We start from the raw sequence: 8,155 nt of genomic DNA on the forward strand, positions 1-8,155 counted from the left end.
CAGGATTCCTATTGGTGCTCACCTGTCCCCCCGACATTTGTGCCCAGGCTCTCTCATACCCCGAACCTCTGCTTGACCAGTGTGGCTTTGAGGCTGAGCTACCAATGTGAAATCTTGGCAGTTTACAGGCATTCTTTTTTGAGTAATCATCTCTGACCTGGCCACATTCCAGTCAGGCTCCCTAAATTCCCTCCGTAATTAGAACGGAATAGGCTAGGACTCGCCATGTAACCCCTTTCTGGGCTATATTCTGTGAAGCACCTCCTGAGAGTTGTGACACTGCAGGTGCTGTTCAGAAGAAAAGGCAGAGTTGGTTTGAAGCCGCTCTGGCACAGCTGGATTCTGCCTGTCCTGAGGTCTGGTGCAGCAACTGATGTAAGCTAGAGTGGTTCTGGGGGATGTTTTAACTTAGATCAGCCTCCCTATGGCTGACCTGAGTGCTACTTCCACTCCCCTTTCACTGCTCCCAGGATAGGGAATGGGTTGCAAGGAGGGGATATTAAAGGGCCATGTGTGCCAGCCCAAAACAGCTGGGATAGCCCTAACATATTCTGGGGTCTATGCCAGCTTCTGGAGCAGCAATTGGGCAACAGAACACTGGATGTACCCGCTGAATTCTCATTGCATCTTCACTTTAAATATACTCTCCCTTCCAATCCAGCCTTTGCTGCTGTTGGAATCTGAATGTACACATTGTTTAAAGTCTCCTAGATTACTCATTAACTCTGTGCTTTGGCTTTACTACTCTGTAAAAACTGTCTCTCCGAGGAACTTGGCTTGAAACAGCCTTTCAGTCAGGAGCTTGGCTGATATAGGGTGCAGCAACAAATGTTGCCATTCAAAGTCTCACCTTGGAATGCAGAGGGCATGAATGGGCTTGATGAGAGGAGATCTCTTCTGACTCCGTTCTGGAGAAAAGAAAACAGACAATGCACTGCTCTCAGAAATGTACTTACTGGAATCGAAGGCAACCAAATTATGGAGAGACTGGGTGGGGCTAGCTTTATTTTAATCCTACAGGTAGAGGGAAAGAGCTGGTGCTATCCAATCCTGTCGGCTGCTGAGCACCTTCTATGAGGTATCATCCGTGCTACCACCAGACAGGAATGGGTCCTTAAAGGACACCGTTTTGTGGCTGAGTAGAAGCATAGGCTGAGGCACAGTCTAAGTAGCTGTTCCTCTGTCTTTGAAGGATCTGTCCATCTAGTTCCTCCTCCAAAAGAACACTCTTTCTCTCAGTCATTTGAGGACTTTGGGTTTCAGATTTGCTCTGTCTGATACCTTGGAACATGCACATAGACAGAAGCTCAGCCAACAAATTTGTCATGCAGCATCACGGCATAGTTAGGGCTTAACGTAAGAAGGATGAAGAACAACTCCCCTTCCTTTGCTAAAAGCAAAAGGAGAGCTTCCCCCTCCTCTCCTGACCTGGATGTGCTCTGTCCCTCCTGCTCAGCTGATGTGATTAGAGCTCTTCCTCCCATTTCAATTTTCATTGACATAACTAAAAGATACATGCACTGGCTTTCTGAATCCCCCAACTGTACTGCACATAGCCTTCTCTCTTAACAGACTCCTGGTTTATTGTCTGACTGCAACAGCAGCATCTCCTTTAAAGCACCATGGCAGCCATTGCAAAGAGTTCTGAGCTGTGTACGGGAACTAAAGCCACCTCCTTCAGACACCTGTTTTGGAGGTTGAAATAGCACAAACAGAAGGCTGAGTGGGTTGCTGAGCTGAGAAGGTTAATGGGATTCAGGCAAGCAGGAGAGCTCCGAAGAAACCAATACTGACTCATGGATTTTGGCATATGTGTCTAATTTAGGAGGACAAATTGACAAGTCCTTGTTGGCCCCTTGCTGGTGGAAAGCCATGTGAAATATTCTGTGTTGCTGTTGAATGTGCAGCACCTTCAGATAGTGAGCACACCGGATTGTGAGGATTCCCTTTCGCTTCCATGTTTCCAATGTGGCCTAACTGGTGAAAAGGGTCGGCCAGAAACCAGGACCTCTGGAGTCTAGTCCCCTTTCTGTCTTCTATTTGCTATGTAACGTTGGACAAGTCTCTTAACCTTTCTGTGCCTCCATCTAACCATAACATGGGGCTAATACAACCTGCCTAACAGGAATGCAGTGAATCTTCATTTGTTAATCTGTGCAAAGAGCTTTGAGAGTCTCAGATAACAGGCACTACCGGAATGCTCTGTATTATCATGCATCAAAAGCTTTTCATGCTGGTGAAATTGGGACATGGGCAGTTGCTTAAGGAATGTTTGCTTATGGAAACCTCCCTCTGCCAAAATTCTATTTGACATGACAGAAAATCTTTTGCTTCTGTCAAATCCTAGGAAATGAGATTATTTTTTGCTGTTGATGAGAATTTTTCTTGTAACCAGACAGAGTTCTGTGGATTTTAGAGGGTGTGTGAATCCTTACACTCATAAAACTCACTGCCTGTTAGTACTTACACAGCTCTCTAAAGCTTCTGAGAGACAACAGCCTGGCAAACTTCACACATCTTTCTTTTGCATAATTCCTGCACAAGGTACAGCTCAGCTGAAGATTTTATATGCCACCAGAGGGCGCTGTAGCTATGTACTCTAGCCATTCGCTCACCCAGGACAGGGTGAGTGATACAGCATGTTTCTTTTATCAGAATTACTTACTTCACTGCTGGCAGCAGCAAGGCGGTTTTTAACGTAAAGCCTGTGCAGGGTGGTGCGGCGCCTTTTAACACAGTGGGGGGTTTGGTTTGGCTCTGTGAATTTGCATTGGCAGTGGCTGAATCACCACCCTTCTCAGAGCCAGGCAACGAGGAACTCTGTTTGTCAAACTGTAACAGGCCATTTATTTAGCACTTTTCATGCAGCTTAAAGCGCTTTATGTTAGACATGGAACACAGATCTAATAGGCTGGATTGCAAGCAGGGAAAATATCGCTACTGGCATTCTGTCTACCCTCTCCACAGCCGTTCTGATCTCAGTCAAGTGCCAGGCTGGAGAGAGGGATATGTACCAGACAGGGCAGATGTCCACAACTGGACTAGATAGGTTAAGACATGCCCATCTCTCCCTCTTTTCCCACAAGGCACTTATTGGCTAATTAATCTAATAAGCTATCTGCATTTCTGGGTAACATACCACCATGGTGCCTAGGCCTCCCGCTGCCCAGAGGGCAAGGAGGTACCTTCTTTGTGCCAGGGAATATCAGTCTTAACCACAGCACACACAGGCAGAGATACGAGAATTATCTTGAAATTATACGACCCCTTTCTTTCCAAGGATCCCAAAGAACTTTACAGACTGGACATAGGAAACTGCAAACCCATTGCTGAAATGCAGCCACCTCTGACTGCAACGCAGTAGCTGCTTAACAATTTGACAGAAGGGAAGGTAGGGAGAGAGAATTTAATTACCAGAGTGGAATTTTGCCAGACTAATATCTCTGTTTGTATGCAAATTGCCATTGGAACTTCAAGGCCATATTAAGGTACTCTGCAACGCACAGTCTTCTGTTGGGGTGGCACTGGCAGGGCCTCCCAGAGCAGTGGATCTAGGCATTAATACCCTGTAGAGATGAATGGGGCAGGTCACCTCTCTCAGAGCTATTGTTTCAGACTGTCTGCATACTCAGACAGACACTATTTCATCAGTTTCACATGAGCAGCTGGATTCCCTAAGCATAGCCTACAGTGCCTATGTCTTAATGCCTCAGAATCTTAACAGAGTACAGGTGGCTGGCTAAAAAGCCTCCTTTTGCCATCACATCTAAAGGCCAGTACCTGAGGCCTTTCTCCCTAGCATACCAGAGTGATGGGCATTTTAGTAAAGGATAGATTAGATCTTTAGCACCTGGCTGAGGCACTGGTTCACTACTGGCTTAAATGAAAGAGCACTTTCCCCAATCATCATTCCCAGCTCCTGCAGCTCCCCTGTATTTCCTTGGAGTGCTCCCATTCAAGTACCGTCCAGGCCCATCTCTGTTTAATTTATGAGATCTGACAAGGTCTTCGTGCAAAAATTATAACATGGCTGCAGACTACAGGCTATTGTTTTAGTATCTGAAATGCCAGCTTTCTGACAAAGCATAATATAGTGTCACCTTGTATCTGTGTTTGATAGGGAAACCCCAGAAGTCACCTCAGATTAAAAAGGGGAGAGTTTAGACTGTTAAATGTATAAAAACAAGGAGAAAAGCAAACAGTTCAAGCACAAATCTCTAATCTTGCCCCAAAAAAGATTAAGCAAAGCAGGCAAATGCAGTTTCACTGGAACCCTTCACATTTTAGCCCCAGTCTAGCAGCAATGTACAGTTTGTCTGGGTTTCTGCACAGGCAGATGTATTCCATCCCCAGGATGCAGGCAGCAATTCTTCATGGTCTCTAGCAACCCCTCTGGCTGGTTTAGGAATGGCACTGTTGAATTTAGGCAAGGAGCTGCACCCAGATCCCTCCAGTTCAAGGGACTGTCAGTTTGATAGGGTGCCATGAGGGTGTTGAAGATGATTAGAAGGAGGACACAAGGAGGCTACTCTGTGGAGCTGGGTCAGGTACCCTTCTCTTCTTTCTGAAAAATCTTAATGATAAAAGCCTTAGTATGAAAAGATTTGCAAGCCTCTGCCCTATTCATTGTAGGCTTAGTCTAAATCCTGATTAAACCAATGGGACTCATGCCACTGGCTTCAGAGGGATTTCGATTAGGCCCTATTTGATATCCTCATTGTATGATTTGCCATCTAAGTCACAAGATATGCTTTTTGTTCTCTGACTGGAGGACCTAAACTGCAGACTAATGTATCTGCAGACTAATCTAAATAAATAACTCTATTGTACGAATAACAAACAGCTTTTCAAAATGACTCTGAGTTTATGTTTGATACAGAGACTCTCAGGAACATGCAATCTCATGAGTATTTGCACAACCTGTGTTTTTTCTAATCAAAATATTCAGAACTAAATGGACTGATGAATAACACTAAAACAAGCTGGACTGTTTTAGATGCAAGAATATTCACAAACACGGTGCTGCTATATTTGCCCACCTACATTGTTGGAAACCCCAATGCAATGATACTGCATGGAAACCAGAAGGTGAAACTGAGTAGTCTCGATTTATTCTCCCATCTAAGCAAAGTGCAAAAACTTAAACTGCAAGTTTGGTGAAAAGTGAATTTAATCTGTATAATTTGTACAATTTGTACCAATCTGAAATATTAGAAAGAGGAAAATATTGATATATCGATATAGTTAAAGATATGGGGCCAGATTCTCAGCTGGTAGCACTGAGTTGCTCCACTAGTGTCAATGGATTTATGAAGTCATGTATACCAGCTGAGGATCTGACTCATGATTTACTTTTTATCCTTTAAATGATGTTCCACTACAGGAACTCTGGACTAAGTAGGTATTCCTCATTCTGCCCAGAGACTTTGAAGGCTGAACATTTAAACTAAAATCCCCATAACTCTTCAGAGGTGATCAGACTTGAAAGTAAGTTGATGTATAGCCATTGATTTCAAATAACGTTATTACCTGTTCCCCTCAGTAGCAGTATGGTACCTTAGTAGGACTTAGAATAATGTTTGGTGACATTTGGCTCCCTTTATCAAATATTTCATACAGAGACACAGGACCTGATTTTTGCATGGATGTCATAACTATATCTGTCATACCTACAGGTTGTGGCCACCTATTTGTATTTGCCATATGAGGCAATTAATTAATAAATAATTAATAAATTAATGATCCTGTACTATTAATGCCTTCTATCTCTCGGGCACATTCCACTCAGATCTCCACAATACTTTATGCTCATTAACGGATCCTGCCTTACAATACTCCAGTGGGACGGTGGAGTATCGTAATTGCCATTTTACCTATGGAGAAACCGAGACGCAGAGAGGTTTAAGATTAGAACTGTGTGGGAAATGGTTTTCTGTTCCCACAAGAGTTTTTGAGGTTTCAAAACTTTTCCCATCCCAAATCAGGACGAAAAGTCAAAAATCTCAATTTTTTTTCATGATATGATAATCAAAAAAATGCTGTAGATTGGGTTGTTCAAACTGTTTCATTCTGTTCATTTCAAAATGTTTATTTTTATTTTGACCTTTTAAATTTTTTAACTTTTATTATTCATTATTATTATGATTAGAAATTAACTGAAATTTTGAAATAAAAAGTTGTTTCAAACCAGAAAATGAAACTTTTCAGTCTGAAAAGGTCGTAATGTGTAGTTTCAACAATTTTAATTTTTTTTTTTCAAAAAATGTTTTGAATCAAGAGATTTCTGCGAACAGAATGCAGATTCCTGATATCCCAAGGAGATGGAGTGGTTGCTCGGGGATTTTGGTCCAGCTCTTTATAGAGATGGAGCCAGTGGGGATGGAATTCAGCTTGGAGACGGGAACAGGATTGGGATTATCATTTTGAGGTCAGACAAAATGTAGCGATTTCAGGGGTCAGAAGCTCTTCAGAGCAATTGTTCTGATCAGTGGAGTGTCACAGTGCTGATGATCTCACCACTCCAGGTGGTTCTGTGAAACCAGACTTTGTCCTTCAGGCTCAGAGTATCCAGCTGTGACCAGGAGAGGAGCAGCCAAGAACCCTTCCCTTGCTCTATCACTGCTGTTACAGAACTAATGACAAAGCAGGGGAATGCTAGGTAAGTGCAGTGGGGGCGGGGGGGTGTCTCTTGAATGGATGTAAAAAGGGTTTGTTGAGATGACTGTCCATTTTCCAGCTCTCCTGAGAGATCACTCCGTGTGTGTGTGTATGTGAAGGGGAAAGGTGAGGTTGGAAGGCCTCCCTGACCCCACACTGAGCGATGGATCATTAACAGAGATGGGGCCGAGGGGCAGCATTTGATCTGGGTTCAGATTTCTGACACTGTCCAGGAAAGGGGAGATTGGTTCTGGGGATTTGGGTCAGTTATTTATAGAGATGGTGTTCTAGAGGTTATAGATCTTTTTGTCCTTGTTCTCCTGCATCCCATTGGTCACCTTCTGCTTTGGTCAATTGCCTTTGGCTCCTATTTACCCCCTCGTCTCCTGTTCTTGTCCCTGCATGCGCCTATTCACACTATACCCCTCTGCTCCTTTCCCCCTCCCACTGCTCTCTGTTCCTCACTCCTCTGCATTTGAGTCAGGATGCCTCCTCCTTCTATTCCATGATGTCTGGGCACCAGCCAATGACCATTGAGAATGTAGAGGGGACAGTCTCCTTGCTCTCAGTTCTGGCGTTAGCACCACAATGGTCCCTGGTTGCAAGGTGGAGCAGTTGCTGTTAAAGTCCTGCTCAGCAATTACATCCCCAGATACAGCATGCTCAGTTGGTCTGTGCGGTTGGCACACGTGACTCTGGCTGGCATATAGAAGCTGTGAGATGCTGAAGCATGTTCAGTGCCGATGGAATTTTTGCAGAATTAAGCTGCCAAACTCTAGCAAGTTTCAGAGTGGCAGCTGTGTTACTCTGTATCCGCAAAAAGAACAGGAGGACTTGTGGCACCTTAGAGACTAACAAATTTATTTGAGCATAAGCTTTCATGAGCTACAGCTCACTTCATCAGATGAAGTGAGCTGTAGCTATGTAAGCTTATGCTCAAATAAATTTGTTAAACTCTAGCAAGTCTCTACTGTACATGTATCTACTGAGCTGCAATTTTTTTTTTCAGACACTTATAACCTAGCCAAATTTCAGCAGGTTTTCTCTGGAATGGCAAAAGGCACATAAGAAAATAAAAACATAAGAATGGCCATACTGGGTCAGACCAAAGGTCCATCTAGCCCAGTAACCTGTCTTCCAACAGTGGCCAATGCCAGATGTCACAGAGGGAATGAACAGAGCAGGTGATCATCAAGTGATCCATCCCCTGTCACCCATTCCCAGCTTCTGGCAAACAGAGGGACACCATTCCTGCCCATCCTGACTAATAGTCATGATGGACCTATCCTCCATGAACTTATCTAGTTCTTTTTTGAACCCTTTTATAGTCTTTGCCTTCACAACATCCTCTGGCAAGGAGTTCCACAAGTTGACTGACCATGCTACCAGCTCTGCTTATAAAGAGTGATTTTTGTGTAAAGTTTGTGAAGTGCTCTGAAATTGTTCAAGATGAAAGTTTTTATAAAATGGACGTTGCTCCTTCACAGGGTTGCACCCC

This window comes from Chelonia mydas, chromosome 6 (genome assembly GCF_015237465.2).
Source record: "Chelonia mydas isolate rCheMyd1 chromosome 6, rCheMyd1.pri.v2, whole genome shotgun sequence".
Lineage (NCBI taxonomy): Eukaryota > Metazoa > Chordata > Testudines > Cheloniidae > Chelonia > Chelonia mydas.